Consider the following 19,589-nt stretch of genomic DNA (forward strand, 5'->3'; position numbering starts at 1 on the left):
AAATAAAAGCCTTCCATCCTTTAAGTTTTATAAAAAAATAGACTTCAAGGGTGGCGTCTCTATTTTCTCCACATCAGTAAGGTTAAACATCCAGTTTTTTTTTCTAAATTAGTAGCGCACGCCAACCTACCCATACAGCCTTCTTTTTCCATTTATTTCCTATTTCGGTGCCTTCTCCCACCATTTGCCGAGAAAATGGCGGCTACGCGAACTCAGTGTTGTGTACAACGACGACGCGCGCGCATGCCGCGACGCGTTCCAAACTTAAATTTTAACAACGAAACAAACGAAAAGTGAACAGTGTTCCAAAATCGAAATTCAAAATTGTTCCGTCCGAATGTTGTGTTCAAAATGCTGTAGTGACGTGCCTATTTGTGTAGGGTTGTTTTTTTCATAGAGTTAGTAAGTCCTAGAAGTGGACAAGTGCAAACTATTGTTTTCTTTGTTGACGTGCACCAGCTGTCAAAATAAACGGATTATCAAGGTGAGCCTATTGATTTCCGAAACGTTCCTTTTGTATTCAATACTCTCGTGTTTTGTAACGATACTATACGATAATGTAATCGATTTATTTTAAGTCGATTCTTTCACAATTTTTATCGATACAGGTTTCGTGTTTTCGTGGATATTGCTAAAGTTTTGCGTATTATTGGCATGCCTTAGTTAATGTGTAACAAAATGATCGTTTTAAATTTTATGCTTGGTTGTAAATTGTTGAAATAACTATGTTTCGTCGTTATTATTACTCTGTTTACGAGTTACGATCATGTGAGATGTTAATTTTGATTCAAAGTTGTTTGATGTTCTTTTAATATGAACTCATTAAAACATTCGGGTCATGGTCCGTGTTCAAAATATTGTTCTAAACTGAAATATTTGAACAATAACTTTATCATTTTGTTTTTGTAAAAACTTAATTATTTTCTTATGACTGCACATCATGAGTAGTATTAAACAGTAGATAAATAGAGATAACTATAGAGGTTACCTCAATTTAGAGTCGGCAATTCACTAATCCCATACTTTTCCAAACTGAAGGATTTCCTTCGTAGTCTCAAAATATTGCACAATTTAAATCTCCCCTAAGCTCATAAATTTTCATAATAATTGTCACATCCGCCTGTACACTAAAATTCGATACTTGATGCACGTTTCCATGCCTATCAAGTATCATATTTGCACGCTCGCATTGGGTTGTCAATAATTATGAAACTTTAGCGTCAATGGCCTTAGGATCTAGTTTATGATTCAGTATTACAAACTTATGTTGAAACTAACTTGCATCATGCGTTTGTTTTTTGCATTAAAATCCGGTTTAATTTAATTTTAAATAATTTTTTTTTTTCTTCATCAATTTTGTTATGTCTGTTTGTCCGTACTCTTTTTACTTGACTTCTATCATACTGAACCAAAAAGTTAAACATCTGTTGAACACTTGTCTAAAAGAAGTGTGGCTGCAAAATGGACCTTATTTCAACGTCATAATCTGACATTTTTTAGACAAGTGTTCAACGGACGTTTAAAAGTTTATGTGGCACGACGGTTATTGATTAAATTCAATTTACCTAGAGCCAGATCTCGAACACAAAAAAGAATTTAAATCCGGGTTTACATAGGAAAACAAATTTTACCATAATCCGAGCGAAACCGTTCGAAAAAGCTATATTATGTAGGTATAAATCTTGTAAGGTCGCTCTTCAGAATATTAAACAGGTATGGCAAAAGATAGAATAATAATGAAGCCATAACGCTAATAATATAAGCATAAAAATATAAAACACTACCACTAGCTATTTGCTCGTGGGTTTACCCGCGTCCTGGGGAATCTATTCCCGTACCCGGATTAATTAACCCGCGTCCAAGGGGAAATCTTCCCATACCCTGACAAAATATAGCCTATGTTACTCTGGAAGAGTGTAGGTTTCCAACATTGAAGGAATTTTAGCTAGATTGCTATTGTTGTTTCGGAGCAAATTAAAAAAAAAATTCTCTAGGTATATACTTCATCATCATCATCATCTCAGCCATAGGACGTCTACTGCTGAACATAGGCCTCCCCCTTAGATCTCCACAGATACCTGTTGGAGGCGTCCTGCATCCAGCGTCTTCCGGCGAAATTTATAAGGTCGTCTGTCCACCTTATTGGTGGCCGTCCTACGCTGCGCTTGCTTGTCCGTGGTCTTCACTCCAGCACTTTTCGAACCCATCGGGAATCTGTTAGAATAGAATTTTCTAATCGTTTAAGTAGTTTCGTAGCCTTAAAGACAAACAAACAAATATTTAGTACAGATTATGTTTATTAAAAAATGCAAATAAAATAAACTAGACACGATACGATTAGTAGTCAATGTGTATGATGACCTTTTTCGTAATATAAACGACCAATGATTTTTAAATTCTTCTTATACTACCAATTGGTAGCCTTTCTGCTTATTATTATTTACTTGTCTGTTAACTATTTGAAATAAGAGGCAAAAGAACGAATTCATTTATTCGTAACATTCATTTATTTTAATGTCCGTTTTCTCGATTTCTTTTCTTAATATGTAATACCGCATAATTTTGACAAACATGTAAATAAATCAAAATTCACATTACATAAGACATAAATATGTATGGTTAACTTGTAGAAGCAACGTTCGTAACCATCAAAGATACATCGACATTTAACACCCAAATTAATATATGTATTGCCAAACTTGAAAACATTTGACCATCATAAACTGAAATCCTCCTGTAATAAATATAAAATTTACAAAAATTTACAATACTACCTAGAAGCATGTTAAGCACCCACATTCTTTTATCCTAAACGTAAACCATACAGTTTCAGCCTTAAACTACAGAACTACAATAATTATAGACCTGTCGTCCTTCATACATCAAAAAAGTTAGCCTTAACGTCATATCTATCTATTGTTAGTACACTCATTATTGTACTATGTGTGTATGTATGTTGGTATGATTCATCCTATAATGAAGTCAAGGCCTTACGCCTTTCTCGAGGTAGGATGAGGAGAAACTTGTAATTTTAATCGTATCTTTATCATCACAATTGAGGTAGCTATTTCGTATGATAGTCTGACTTTATGGCTACTGAGTACCTTTCTGTCATAGGGTGGGCTAAGATCAAAAGAGTGTATTATGCTTATTCTACTCTCAACTCTCAGTATATACAAATGTACTCTGTGTCCTCAACTGTAATTTTTTCACTGTCATGTTTGTAGAAAACAAACACGAAATAATTATATCAACGATGTATAGGAAAAAAGGAAAGAAAAACTACAGGGAAAGAGCGCTATAATACGACGACGAAAGCTACACACTTTTCCTAACTACTTTAGTTCCATTTTTGTTAGATCTAAGGGGACCCTTTATATTTCAAAGTCAAAGTCAAAGTCAAAGTCAAAATCATTTATTAAAATAGGCTAATACTAGCACTTTTTAACGTCAAGATTTTACAAGAATGACAGCACCCCCAAAACGCCCCCCTTTCACCACTTCCTAGTGTTATGGCTGGAAAGAAGAAGCGGTGAAGAACAAACTTCCCAGCAACACAGCTGTCTATACAATTTAATTATTATTAATTTATTTTACAATTATACAATCCAATTTTTTCAATTAAGGAGTTTTCTCAATCTTACGAACACTTTATTCAAATACTGCAGCTTCAACCAATTAATACTAGAGCGACCTCTCAAAAACCAAAAGGCTATCGCGACTTCTTTCCTTAAAAACCAAGAGTATTTTGCTCATGTAATCCAAAATTCCTATACTCCCGGAACTGTTCCAAACTAATATTCACAACAGATATGATAAAATAACAGCGACAAAAAGAACAGGTGTCGTGAACAGCCAGATGGTCTGCGCACCGACCCGGAACGTTCCGTACCGGACAACGGTAACCGCTCGTAGGAACTACTCTATTCTGTAGGTAGTGATTATTGTTTGTGGTATTATTTTGAATTTGGATTGTTTTTTTTTTTTTTTTAAGTGTATGGCTTCTGTTCGATGTTTGAATTTGTATGCTAGTTGGTTCCCAGTAGTAACCCGCTAGTTACGTTAATCGATATGACGGTTTTATCTTAATATTAATTTTATGAATGAAGCAGGTTGTTTCTTTGCTTGAACAAGCTAATCTCAGAAACTACTGGTCCGTTTCAATCAGATGTAGAATTCGGAAATGCGTCATTATGATGCAGCTGCCAAAAATACAAAAAACAATGACTTAAAACATTATGTCCTGTATGTTATGTGAACAGTTGAAAAAAACTTACTACAAGTTATATAAACTGCCCGGTCAAGAGTCTGGGTCTGGTACTTTGTTAAAAAAAAATTAAAAAATCATCATGATTCTTTGCCAAAATCCAACTAAACCTCTTAAAAAACAAAACTCAAAAATCCAACGACAATAATAAAAATGACATCAGCTAAATACACTGCAATGCAAAAAAAACGACCCAACAATAAAAAATAAAAAGTCACAAAAAACCGGCCAAGTGCGGGTTCCGTACCGATTTATAAAATGGACAAAAAAATGTTTGTTGTATGGGAGCCCTCCAAAATATTTTTTTCTATTTCAGTACTTGTTGTTATAGCGGCAACAATAATACATCATCTGTGAAACAGCTCTCTAACTATCCCGGTTCCTGAGATACAGCCTGGTGATAGACTGACGGACGGACGGACGGACAGAGGAGCGAAAACAATAGGGTCCCGTTTTACCCTTTCGGTACGGAATCCTAAAAAACGCCTCACATTGGAGGCGTAAATTTCGTAATTCGCCAATCGCAAAGAAATCGGACGTAAACCGGTACGGTTAGCGAAAGTGTGATGTAACCGTGAGATCACCGTATGGTCCATACGTAAGATATTACTTGCCATTTGCATCTTAAATAAACACGTAAAAGTTAAAGCAGACTATTGATACGGTAATTTATAGTTTATTTGTCTGTTTTAACCATTTTAACTCGTTGAGAGCGTAAAACAAATTGTCTGTTACGCTTTTCTACAAAAATGCGCAGATACATTTATGAGTGTTTCCGTTTTTAAGAAGCTATGCTGATAAATAATGTTTAGACTGTTCTAAGACTATTTCTTTTTAACATACTTGAGTCGCTTGGTAACCGACAGCTTTCAAAAAACGTTTGCAAAACTGCGAAAATTTACTAGTGCTAGATAAATTTATTATTTAAATATAAGATATGCTTATTTACATATAAGAATTAAATTAGGTTGGGATTGTATGTTACTGGATAATTACTGGACTCAAGTAAAACTAGCACCTCTGAAAAAAAATGATAAAAAAGCCTAACTATTCTTCAGACTTCACAACAAGCAAAGAAATCATAGTTAACCTAATTTCCGTTTTCTGAATATTCTATCTATTGATTTGGTTTCTAGAGATCGATTGTTTTTAGCTCCGTACAAGTAGTGCCCTTTCTCTAGTAAGAATAAAATTGTAGCTAGTAACGACTAACCAACTTAACGAAGCAGGTATACGAAGCAAGAGATGACAAATGACGTCATAAGACAGCACTAAAACCTCTTTATTTAAATACTGACATAACATATGTATGGTTATGCGTGGGTGGGTAGGAAGGCTGATTGCAGCTGGTGACCTTTACACCACCATACAGGAATATGTGTAGAAGGTGAAGATTGTATTGTGAACCAAGTTTAATATTGAGCTTTTCTGTAGCCTAACTTTTCTCGAGAATGTTAAGGATTGGCTTACTAACCGTTTCAGCGCGGTTTTACCCGGGTCTCGTGGAAACTACTGTCCGTGCCTGGATAAAAATAGCCTATCTTACTCGAGAAGAGATTGTGAAAGAGTTTTTCAAATCGGTTGTGTAGTTTTGGAGCTTTTAAGGTACAAAGAAACGGACATGGGTTTAAAATACTTTTTAACAAGAACTTGAGAACAAAAGTTGGCCTTTTCACCACTTCCTTCATAGTGTTTTCTCGCCAGTAGGTTGTCAACAGCCAACATTAAAAACGTTTAAGGAGATATTATGCGTTTCCTGTCCAACAATACTTGAGTGTGGGATTCGTATGAAATAAAAAAGTTTCATTAGACTAAAAGACCGTGAGAAAAAAAAACTGTTTTAATTGTAAATTGTACTGTTACGTACGGTCAACAACGAAAGTTAATTATTATTACACATTCACGTGTAAAAGTAAGTAAATTGTTATTTTTTGCGGTTAACTTGAAAAGATTTTAATACGCAAATAAAGAAAGGCAATTTTAAAACCTACGTATGTATATGATTTCCGCAAGCAAAATAATAAAAAATATGGATACGTGATTCAGGAAGTTTGAAAGCCGTTTTTTAAAGGATGAAATACCATAGACGTAGTTCTTAATATTTTCTATATAATCCTCCGGCATTTTTTAACATTTTTAATACGCTTATTAAAATTTTACAGTATGTTGATCTAAAGAACATACAAAACAAAAATATTTTAATTACTGACTAAGTTTTCGTGTTTTTTCTGCGAAACCGAAAACATACATGGCATCACTAAATAAACGCATCTTCTCATATAAATAAATCGTAAATTATAAGCTGGTTTATAGTTTTATTATTAGTCAGTAAAAGCTTTACTGTGTTTATGAAATTATTGATAATATTCTTTAGAATAATAACTATTTAATAGCTGGTTGATGTGAGATTTCCTTCCTTTGCAACAAACTGGATCAGGAGTATTAAAATAGGTACTAGCATCACTGGCTGTTTTACCCGTTTCCTCGGGGAACTACTTACCGCATCCGGATAAAAGAAGCCTATATATTTTCTGATATATAAGCTATATTACTGCAAAGTTTCATCAGAATCTATATAGTAGTTTTTGTGTGAAAGAGGAACAAACTTCCAAACTTTTGAGTTCATATTATGCTTCTGCAAAAACTAGTGTAAATCATAAACAACGCCTATATTTTACAGGTTTAAGCAATGTATCACAGTATACAAAGTTTAATCTAAGTAGGTCATCAAATGTAACTGTGAAGAATTAACAAATAAAAGAGTTATTTTAAGATTAAGTAGTTTAGGTACAGATTTTACCAAAACGTTCTCATAAAATATACGTACATCATTGGTTTATTGGGAAAATAGGCATTACTGAAAAATTATCTAGGTATTAACCCAAATAACCATGACATTCTATAGGATCCTCAAAAGTCAAAATATATAGATATCTTTTGCATTTTGCACCTTTGACTTGCACCATATTATGTTTAACTTTTTCAAGCTTTTTTTATTGCATTTTATTAAAGTAACCAAATAGCTAATTTTCTATACATTTTTAACCTACAGTACCTACTTAAATACATATATAAAAGCCAACCCACGGCTATCGGATCGTGCACTAATTCGTTAATATCTGATTTCACTAGCAATGTTAATTCTTGGCTTACGATCGAAACACGAAGTGAGCGGCGCAAGCAGACTGTTCTCTAGGATAAATGCTAATCAAAATTATCTGTTACATGCTTTTTCACTTGGCAATAGACTTAGTTTTATTATTGTTAATTTTAATGTTCAAAGTTGGTTGACCAGTTTTTTTGGCACTTGAGTGTAATTATATGATTCTGGGAGATATACACTCCATTAGACAGCTGTATACATAACTATAAATAGCTAAGTCATATGTAATGTAATTGATTTTCTTTAACAATAACCTCGAAAATATGCTTCGATTCCAAAATAAACCTCCAAACACCAGTTGGCTTTACAGAAAAAAATTGTTACAAAAAGATTTTAAATTGTTAAAAGCCAAATATATTTTAGTTCGATTTCTTATTTACTAAACTTTTTTCACACAATACTCACGTCCCTTCTTTTACAACCGCATGAACTTTTCACCTATATTTCCTCTAAAGCGTAAGTAAATCAACAGCCCACAGTTATATTAGCTACACTGGGCCATAACTCGTTTTTAGGTTAAGTTCACTTTACTGTAAATACTAACACTTTGACCGTGGGAATAAAATTGCAGTTACCTACAGAATTACTCGCACATGAACCTTTTTAGGGTTCCGTACTCAAAGGGTTAAGTGGGACCCTATTACTATTTCGCTGTCCGTTTGTCCCTTCAAGAGGTATGTCCTGAACTTAAAAAAAGACTATCTTACTTATAGAGTTCTTACCAGCTCTTCTCCATGACACCAAAGATTTGGAAACGTGTAAGTAGTGTGACGTTTCATTGAATAAGAAATGCTAAGGCCTATTTGAAAGAAAACTTTTGACTTTGACTTTGTTGACAAGACATATTGCTGTTGCCGCTATGACAACAAATACTGAAAAGTAGAACGAAATAAATATTTTTGGGGGTTCTCATACCTATAATAAAAGTGTAACATTTATTTGTGGGTTATTGTAGGGAACCTACGTCCGCTAGTCCGGCTCGCACTTGGTCGGTTTTTATATCCTTCATTAGCCTTCATCAAAATAGTGCCCTAGTTACTGAGTTATGGGCCATAACTTATAGTTTATGGGTCCGGAATTAACGCTTAGTTTCTTATTAGTGTTAGTAATTTGTTATTTTAATGTTTATTCGTTTGTTTGTTATGTTATTTGATACCTAGTTGACTGTTAACTAAACGTGATTGTCGATGTTTGTGGTACGAGTCTATGCTGACAAGATCAGTGTTGTTTTTTTTTTTCTTTTTATTCTAAACGAATTAACTTAATATTTTCGTTATCGTTATGTTTGTCATGTAACGTAAAACCAACACTTATCGATTTAATAATAAACTGCCTTGCGAGGGGACAATAACAATATGAGGATGAAGATCCCTTTAAATTCTTTTTTTTGTCTCAAAAATCTCTGAAAGTTATTTAATTAAATGATGAATTCAAATATGATCGAAGTCACCTGACAATATAACCGCAAAAAGTATCTTGAGTGCACAGACGAAACTACTCGTTTTTGGAAGTCAGTTAAGATATAGCATGTATGTAATGTATAGCATCATCTGCCTCACCTTATCTCAATATCATCTTATTTAATCCTCTATATATACTACCTACTTACATACATACCTACATCCTTAATTCATTGTTCAAGAATGCATAACACCTAATAAGGATAGACAGCACGACACACACTATGTATTCACAATGACGATATATATCTCTATATTTAGAAGGCTGTTCGTGACATCATACTGTATAAACGACTGTGTAGGCTTTGTTTAAGTCAACATTTATTTATTTAAACTATGGTTTCCGGTTTTTGGTATCTCTAAGTTTCTTCTTAGTCATGGTTAAAATGCTTAAAGTTCTCTTTTTCAGAATGGTAGGTTTTTATATAAAGTACAGTCATATCATTCATATCTAGTAGTATCTATGCATGTGTACTAACTATAATACTTATTACACTTATATAATACTTATTTGATTAAAAGCACAAATAGATAGGTACGCAGCGACAGACTTGGCTGCAAAGTCTTACTGATAAACAGTAATTATTGCTTTATTTATTTTTTTCATTTCTACGTACATGAGAACGTATTCTCAATAAAATAACCGTCTCCTATTATAATACTTTTAAATATTCTGAGGTAAATCACCTTAACGAGAGTTTTGCACATGCACATTTAACAAACACTAAAGCGAACATAACTAATTTCACGGTTTAATGGACGATTTCCTTTACAATAAAACATCAAAAGCTTCGAAACAAGTAAACTGCATATTTCTTATTTAAATAAAATCATACAAATAGTTTCGGTATTTTGTAGAATACAGTAAAAACTTTTAAGTTTCTCAGTTTTTCAAGTTGTTGATGATATATTTTTTGTTATGTTTATTACTGAAATCCCTAAAGGAATGTCTCAACATTTTACGTTTATGAATACTAATACAAAATACACACAGGTTAAAACATTATCCTCCTTGACCTTCCCACAGTTGGGTAAAGAAAAAGGTAAAAAAATATATTATATAAACAACATTTTTGCCGAAAATATAACTCTGTAATGTTGTAAAGTAATAAAGTTTCATTCAGTATATTTGTTTATATAGGTATGTTTCATGTAAATATTTTTCATGAAACTGTTTCATGAAAGGTGTGTTGAAGTAAATAGCGCATTCCATCATTTGACGTCAACTGTACTATAAAATTTTCTTTTATAGTGAACTGTAAAGACCCACGCTGAAGTTCAATGATAAGTCAACAAACTAAAGGGTATATTGACGTTTTACATACTAATATGATAAAATCCATACTAATTATATACATAGTATTTCAAAAAAAGTAAAACTGCTCTGCAATCTCTAAAAGTAAGGACCGATTCCAAAAACTATTTTGCTGGAAAATAGATAGATTTTATAGTTTGTATAAGGGCTGAGAAAGGAGACAGGTTAGTTTTATCCGGATGCGGGAAGTAGTGTCCTCGTGACGAGGGTGAAACCGCGTGAACCAGCCGGCTATGCATAAAACAACAGACACAAAATTTTCAGAAACATCTCTCGCCGTTCTTCATCAGGTTTCCAAGAGAAACTTCGCTATATGGCACAGAAATGTTGAATTCTTCCTCCTATGCCTATACATTCATATAGGCAGACCAAAGTCACTCTAAACATCTCACTTGTCAATACCGTCATTCCTAAACGATGAAAACACCCTGGAATTTCCTGGAATCACTCCAAAAGTTCATACACCCTGTCTATCAATACAAATGGGCCAAATACAAATGCATTTCCCTAATTCTTAGTGCGCAAAACATGCTTGATTTTACGTCAAAACAACCAGCTTTATAGTCCAGTTTATTGTTCCAGCATCATTGAGGTATAATGAGCATTTCAGTGAAGCATTGTTTTCGTGAATTTTTCACGTGATGCTACAGGAAATACGGTACAACTTCAAACGTTTCAGTTGATATGCTCGTAAAATCTTGCAATATCTCTGTTAATATAAATTGTGAATAAAACAAAGTTCTGTACAGCGTCTTTTTGTCGCGTTATACTCAAAGAACGCTGGAGTGATTTTCACTTGTTTTCGACAATAAATAGCGGGATTTATGAGGAAGGTTAACTGCGGATTTTAATGACCTATCTATTATCTATTAAAACTTTTAATTGCCTTCTTAAGATAACATTTTTACGTATGCCTCATACGAGAAATGTAAAATTGCAAACTCTAGTAACCATATGTAACTTACAGATGTTATTGAAGTCCTCCATAAATCCTACTTATATTATAAATGTGAAAGTTTGTGAGAATGTATGGATGTATGTTTGTTATTCAATCACGCAAAAACGGCTGGACCGATTTGATTGAAATTTGGTATATAGATAGGTGATACCCTGGATTAACACATAGGCTACTTTTTATCAACACACCACGCGGGCGAAGCCGCTGGCGGAAGCTAGTATACCTACAAGTAATTTAAGCACATTAAACTTTCAAAGCAGAGGAATTTTATATGTATAAGTCAACTGCACCAAATATAATATATGTATGACCTACAAAAATATTCGAATTCTAACCCTGGTTTCAAAAATTTAAGTGCTATAATATGTAATTTAGTATATCTAGTCTACTCAAATGATATAAAAGCTATCAGTATGTTACGCAACACATATTTCTGCGGACAACTGGCATTATATCATACTGTGAAGGCGATGATCGAAGGTGACATACTTATTAGGTGATGCAGACAACAAAATATTGTAGAAAAAGGCCCACTTTGAAAGACTTCAAGTTAAAGCAATGTAGGTGTGTTCACTGTTTAAATCAATATGTTGCGTGTATAAAACTTAATAATTAAAAAAACAACATTCAGTTACGTTGAATAGGGTCATGCAAATATTCAAGGAAAAATGTAAATATGTATTTTATATTTTTTGTTTAGGACAGCGGTTCCCGAATTCTTTTGGCTTCGGAACCCTTTTCGTTTCACAATTTTTCGGCGGAACCTTAGCTTAAGTAAGAAGTAAACTAAAGATGTAAGTACACTTAGGTACGGCTCGTGGCGCGTGGTAGCGCACCAAATGGTATATGGTTAGAGACATATTCATTATACTCAGGCGTAGCATGGCTATCTGCTACACAGGCCAGAAAACAATTTAGCCGCCCTTGACTTTGTGTATTATGTGAATAGTTTTCAGTTTGAAGACTGACAAAGTAAACGCAAAAAGAAATAGATTGGGTTTGTACAGGTGCGAAGCGAACGAGCGCGATTTTTTTTAACTAAAAGAAGAAGTTCCAAGCACTCGCTAGCATTGAAAGACATTCAGTGGTAGCCGGTATCGCGAGCGAAGCGAGCGCGAATTTTTTTAGTTTAAGTACCTACACAAAATAAACAAAACCACTGTAAATTAATAAGGTCTCAAAAAGTACAATATCCACACAAAAAAGCAAATGTACATGAATAAGCAGCTAGCGAAGAAAGCGTTATTGCTTTTTCTGAACCAGAGGAATAAAAAATAAACACCAAAGGAAACCTCGACGGAAAAGCGCGAAATTTTTCGGTGTTGGATACTTGAGCAATTAAACGAACATAAAAGCATCACACGTAACATGGAGTCGCGAGCGAAGCGAGCGCGAAATTTTCGGATTCGCGGGGGTGCAAAAATTGGAAATAATGTCACACTTGGATTCATGGTAAAAATAGCCACAGCCACTGGAAAAACTCGTATGCCGTGTCATTTCACGTCCTGTCAAATGTATGAAAACGTATAATCCTGGTGATGAAATAAGCCCAAAAAATGCTGTGATTTTTGGCCGACTCGCTACCTACTTTTGCCCATTGCCGAAGACCTGGATTAAGTTAATCTACAATTTGTAAAAAACTGAATTAAATTATCTGCTGCCGTGGCCTTCCCCCGCCACTTGTCGCGAAAGTACGAGATTTACACTCCCGAGTGGTTGGTACCCACCTACATGGTGCCTGAATGGAATTTTGGAATGCAATATTTAAAACAATTAATTGAAAATGAATAATAATTTAATATTGTCAAAAGTGAAACGATTTACCATATGGAAATTTTGAATTTTCCACGGAACCCCTGAGGGCCTGTCACGGAACCTCAGGGTTCCGCGGAACCACATTTGGGAACCGCTGGTTTAGGAGACAGCCAAACCAAAAAGTTTATGCAGAGATTTTCCTTGAGGCAAGAACCTTATTTTCGGTGTAGGATAATAGTAAATTTCAAGTTGTATTCATGTCAGAATACATTTTCAGGAATAAAAATTTATGAAAATTTTACAGGAAACATTTAAAGTCATTCAATTTGCCATTACCTATGAGGGTGGATCTTCTGAACATTTTTGTATATAGGCAACTTGTATGGGGCGAAACCTTCAATGGTTTTGTTTGTATGTAAATATTGACAGACACCTATTGCGGCTTTAACCTTGTGCGTGTACTGAATTAATTTAATTTTAAGTGTTCATACTAAAAGCGATAACTTATTGAGGATAATTTGGCCGCATTTTTGTCTAGTCTACATTAACTTATTTTTTCAACAAATGGAGAGAAACAACAGCGTAAAAAAATATATTTTGTTGTTGATTTATTGAATGATCATTGTAACTAGTTTATAAAAATAATATTCTAATAATGTAATAGTTTATTAGACTTGATCGCAAAAAAAGGCCATTCCGATGTAATAAATTCGTGATATAAACGTTGGGATAAAATGTCAATCAGATCTGCTTAGGATATAAGTAAAGCACGTTAAACTGTTAACCTACCTATACTTTATCAAAATGTGCTATTATAAATTCTTAATCTCTACTTATGTACCAACTTAATTTTCCTGATATTTATAGTTTTATTCAACTCGATCATGGAAAAAAATCGATAACTAATTAGGGATCGTTAGTGCCAGCCATGTGGGTGCATGAATGAATGGGTTCCACTCACCTTGGCATAGTTTTTCAACTATTCATACACATTACACACGTTATGTTGTTAGTCACATTATTATTTGTTATGTGGCGGAAATATTTATTTTTTCATTTACATCTGTTATTTAGAAACCTAATAGTGACTCGTAAAATGTTCTGTGAGAACAAAAAGTTTGGCGAATCTGAACCACGTAAATGTCAGCCCTGCTTTTGATCTGATCTCTCTTCGGTCCGTACCGTTCTATCGTGCTATGAGAGTGAAGGAATAGTGAGTGCACCTGTGTTTGAGCAAATGCTTGTGCACTATACTATGTCCTGCGCAGTTGGCTGATCTCTTCTCTGATCTCTTATGACAGCAACTGAAGCGGCCGATAATCGGCTAGTAGGACATCATGTTTTTAACTGAGGAATAATCTGTTCATTCAAACGGAATCTAATCGTTATAAATTGATTTTACTTCTTCAACTTATATTACTAAGTACTAGTTATCACAACCAGTTATATATCTACATTTACCTACCACACGTGTTTATTACCCGGTACTATAAAGTTATGAGAATTAATTTCAATTCCAATACACATTTATTGCGATCACGTGTATTTCTATGAATGGTACTACAAGCAATGTAGGATTCGATATAACATTTTTTTTATAATTATACAGAAACGTTATTGACTCAGTATAAAAGCATTTTTCTGACTTTATAGTCCTGATACCTATATCGTAGGTATTAAATATATGTAGTAAGTTAACGCGCCTTTAAATACACCAGAGTTTTGACAGAGCTGGGCCGAAATCCTGGATGTTCCATTTATTTATGATAAATTAGCAATGCAGTCTTGTGAATGGCCACTGCTAGTCCTAGGTTTTGAAAATGGAATTTGTCCTAAGTTACATAGTTTCCCAAGCAGACTGTAGGGAACTAAACTATGAAAGTACCCAGTTCAACCATGTGCAAATTACCTAAGATCTACATATGTATCAAACTATTCATCATCATATTTCACCATTAATAAACTGTCAGACAAACAAACCTTTAACCTTTTTCATTAGCGAACTCCAATAAAAACTATTCAAAGAAACCTTTTTTCTTAGAACTTTAATTATTATAAGCTAAGATTATAAACATGTTTGGACTAGCTTTTTTTAGTTTTGTAATGACTGTCATACCTACATATTGATTAACGTCTTTTCGTTTTTGTTAATCTTGATTGCTTGATAAAAAAAATAATTGTTAAAGTGCCTCTTGTGGTCGAAATCAAGTACAACATACAAATGGTTTTTATAAGCTGTGTTGAAGTGACCATGCTACAATGAAAATGTTTTTATCTACCTCTAGAACTTTCCATCATTTGAATACTTACACAAAAACGTCGTGCCTGTATTTCTGACATCATACCCCACAGGATCAAGATTCTAATTCTGAATGACGCCACATTGCGTATCGAAAACCAGTCTGAGAATTTTTACTCATCTAAAAATCTACATGATACAGGAAATGATACAGGAAAGTCATAATATACCAATGCATATTAAAAAAAAAAACATTCCAGAACACCCTCACGTTTATACGATTTGAATGTACTTAAAAATCCAACTTATTTTTCTCAATTAATATCTTTATAATTTATTTCAAATCTAGATTTAATTAATTATATTAACGAAGATAGTAACGTTTCCATGAAAATAATATCGAACCTATAGAAAGCTTCTTCATCAAAATCGAATAAATCGATAGAATTCAAAATTCCAGTTCTGCAAAAAAAGCAGCTAAACCTTCTAAAATCCGAACTTCGCAACATTAGCCCCATCAATTCATGGTACTCTAAGGTGAGCCAACCGGTTCCAAAGGGCGTTTTTCGACATAAAGCTACACATACTGACCTAGGACTCGTTCTGATGAAGACAACGGCATACATTAACAGAACTTGTTTAGTAATGTAAGATTATTATTGTTTGGTGTCTGTTTTGGGCAGAAGAGATGGGGAAATTGGATTTATCTGTCATATTGTTAAACAATAGTCATTTCTAAGGGCCATGTTGCAAAGCATGAACAATTTTTTTTTTTTTTGCCTAGATTAGCAATAGGTAAATACATATTTGTTTGAAAGTCGGTATTTTCACATGACAAAGACCACGAATGAAGATTTAATTCATATATATTTTTATTGCCAAATAGCATTTTAAAATGGAATCCCCTTAACTCTTAATAATTTTAGAGATGAAACTCAAAACAACAACTAAAACTTCTATTTCTAGTAGATTTTGGTTCGACATAATTTATTAAAAACACGGCAAAATTAACACAGTCTAAAAATGTTAACCCTCGCCCGCTCACGTCTTACCACTTAACCCAAACTAAAACACGCAATTAAGCAGGCATGTTTTAGCGCACCGCTTTAACGAAGAGCTAAAAATTACTTAAAAAGCTGACAAAAACATCTGACCACTGACCACTCCCAACAGGACTGAATGTCAAGTAAATGTCAGACCACTGACATTAATTCTTGACACGTTCAGATATTTTTATCTCGAATGCTTTTGTGTGATTCATTTAAATGCTTATTATTGGTAAATTAATAGAGTGGGTACAGTTCTAGTAGTAGTTTCGTGAAACACAAGTACACGAATGCAACCATTTCAATTACCATAAAATTGGTTTATGACGAATAACTCGTGTAATCAATAAGTAGGTATACTGAAACGACAAAACGTTTGGCGCGAACTATAAAAGAATTTCTATGACTTTTGGATAAAAACGCATGTGACTCCATACCTTCTAAAAAAGAATTAAGTACTTTGGGCCCAGCCTTATGAGAGTAAATACCTAAATAGCAAAAATACATAGCCTCAAATAAAATGAAAACTTCCTTTTTTAAAATTCGAAACTTAAACTACCAAAACAAGTTTTTTTAATCAAATACAAAAATCAATATAAAAATAGTAGATAGGTAAAGTTCCGTCAAAAATTAATAATATTCAAAATCGTGATTAATCACAAGTAAATCAGGATGCTTCGAGATAGATTATCTTAAATTGTCATAATTTGCATAAGCTGCATCCATGAAAAACTAGTTTTAAGTTTATAATAATCGCTATTAGTTAATTAAAGACTCCATATTCAGGCATTTTAGAGCGAATCAAAATAGAATTCACGACTTGCTTCAATATAAATAATCGATGAATTATCTTTATCGATTGATTTTAATTGTTAACACACTGCAGTCTGTAGTTAAAAAGATCTGTACTAATATCATAGACAGAAAATTTGTTTGTTTGAACACGTTAATATCAGTAACTGTATCAATCGAAAAAATCTTTCAGTGTTGGTTACAGGGTTCTAGGCTAAGTGAAGTGCATACCAACCACGATTATGTTTATTAAATGGGCCACAATACTAATATCTAAAACAGTTTGTCATAAACCCATATCGAATAACAGTTCGATCCATAAATCAGAAATCGATCAAAATCTCGATAAACGTCGATCACTCAATGTAATCCAGTTGACAATACTGTTTGCTGTCAACATTCCATCAGTTTAATATATTATTATTGTTATACTAGCTTTGTCATGCGGCGATGCGTGCATCGTTCAATTTCAAGTGTTTTTGCAGCTCTATAGATTCACGGTTCTGAAGTTGCCTCCTAAAGATAGATTCAACTCCGCATGCGGGAGGCATCTTCAGGCTGTCTTCAGAGCAGCAGAGTTATATGATAAAAAAATTTGCCATTTGACTTTTGTGAAGGCTTTAGTAGCTAACTTTCGAGATCATAATATTGAGTGAATTTCGTGTAAATCTTTTGTTTTTAACTACCCGAATGCCAAAAAGGGTTATGTTTTTTATTTTATTTTTGTAAGTAGTTAATAAATGCCTCGCTAACACATTAGATTGTACCTATCTGTAATGTTAGTGGTAAGGTTGAGAAATAAATAAATCAAATGTTATTAATTCGACGACATCAGCTAAGTATGTGCCAGTAAAATACTAGTCAAAATCGGTTCACCTGTTCTGGATAGATTATAATCTCAATCACAGACGGACAAATATTAAATTACCTACTAGTAAGTATGCTTAGTGAAGTGCTCTTTATTTTGACAACACAAACATACTTTCCTTTTATTTATTTCCATATAGATATAGTTAAGTTAAACTCCGTTTACGGTGTAACAAGTGTTTACTAAATAACGGCGTATCGTCGATAATCTCATAGTCGTACGATTTGTTTGACTTGCCATGTGACACTTACCGTAACTCTACTGATCTTAACTAGATAACTGGGGTTGGTCCAGTTGTTAAGCAACAGCTTTTGAAACCACTTGATTAATTAACTTATTTTTAGTCATATCATGTTTTTGTTATTGGTCAATATGATGTTATAACTGTTGCCAACTTTATTCGAGAAGACGTACATATTTGAATACTTAAAAAAAATAGAGCATATTTAAGTCTCTCAACAATGCAAGCAGTCTCTTTTTTGGTAGGTGGTATTGAATCATCCATCAATTCTGTGATGGCAGTGGGTAACTGTAATCCACTTTTGAAAAAAAAAATCGCTTCGATAATTATTTCTCACAATCCCGCACTCGTTGGTCCTAAAGGCCTCTCTCCTAATTGGCTGATACAATGGAAGCAATTTAGAATCTTAGATCACTTCTAGAACATTCCAGAAGCTCGCTACCTCTTATAACTTGGGTATTTATGACAGCATAACGGGTGATCGCGGCTTATTACACGCCGCTCAACCGATCGACAGCATCACTCGCTATAAACGGGGCATACATGCGATAGTTATTAACTTAATATAAGTTACACAGTAACAAACTGTATGGTATAATGGCTGGATAATGTAATTTTATACGTAGGGGAAATCTAGTACTTCGTGGGTGAAAATTGAAAGTCCAATTTACTTTATCATCTGCCAAGACTTCCCCAAATATCTGGTGTCGGATTCAAGTCTAAATGGTTGCGGTTGAGTACCAGTGTTTTATATGGTACTGCCTTTCTGGCTCCATACTTATATACCCGGGCAACCCAATATTCTTTGGCCAGTGAATACCTGTTCACACGATGTAGATGCAGATTCGCAAAAATTGCTACAACTTACCTAATTTATGCGCAAACGCAGCGGTCAGTGCGATCTGCCAAAAAATAGGTTAATACCGTTTACTAAGTAACTAAAAAAGAAATATGAATTGGTTTATGTGTATTACAGAAAGAATAACATCATAAATCCAGTATCTTCACTCATAAAATTTATTTATTTTCATTACAAGTATTTGTAAACCCTGTAAGACCCCACGAGCCTCAATAAAAATAAAAACTGTGTAAAATAAACCAAATGCACTTTAAACATCAAAGTATGTTAGTTTAACCTGGAAAGTTCTCCTATATACGATATTACGTACTAAAACTTATTCTTGCTTCACCACCATCATCATCCCGGCCTCATTTCAATATTTATTTGGCTTGCATACTTAAAATACAGACCTATAAAAATATTTTACCTACTACATATCTGCCGTTGCCCCAAAGGTTGATCTAGTGGTTGCCAGCATGACTGCTGTGCACGGGATCCCAAGTTCAATTCCTGAGCTAAAATCTACCTGTGGTTTTTCACAAGCATTCACAGAGCTCCCGATAGTCTATAAATAAGTTACATCCAGGTACTTTTTTTTTTCCAACGTCAAAAATCATCAAATGACCCCTCACGCTGTGGGTTAG

At 33.8% G+C, this 19,589-nt stretch overlaps 1 protein-coding gene across 1 annotated transcript in view; it reads left to right on the forward strand.

Annotated features, from left to right (window-relative positions):
- The first annotated feature begins 208 nt into the window (after positions 1 to 208).
- The window catches only part of LOC124635406, a 75,728-nt gene continuing 56,347 nt past the window's right edge, over positions 209 to 19,589 (forward strand). The window contains exon 1 of the mRNA XM_047171291.1: positions 209 to 484. The gene's annotated coding sequence lies outside the window, so the exon portion shown is untranslated. The remainder of the gene's footprint in view (positions 485 to 19,589) is intronic.

This window comes from Helicoverpa zea, chromosome 12 (assembly GCF_022581195.2).
Source record: "Helicoverpa zea isolate HzStark_Cry1AcR chromosome 12, ilHelZeax1.1, whole genome shotgun sequence".
NCBI lineage: Eukaryota > Metazoa > Arthropoda > Insecta > Lepidoptera > Noctuidae > Helicoverpa > Helicoverpa zea.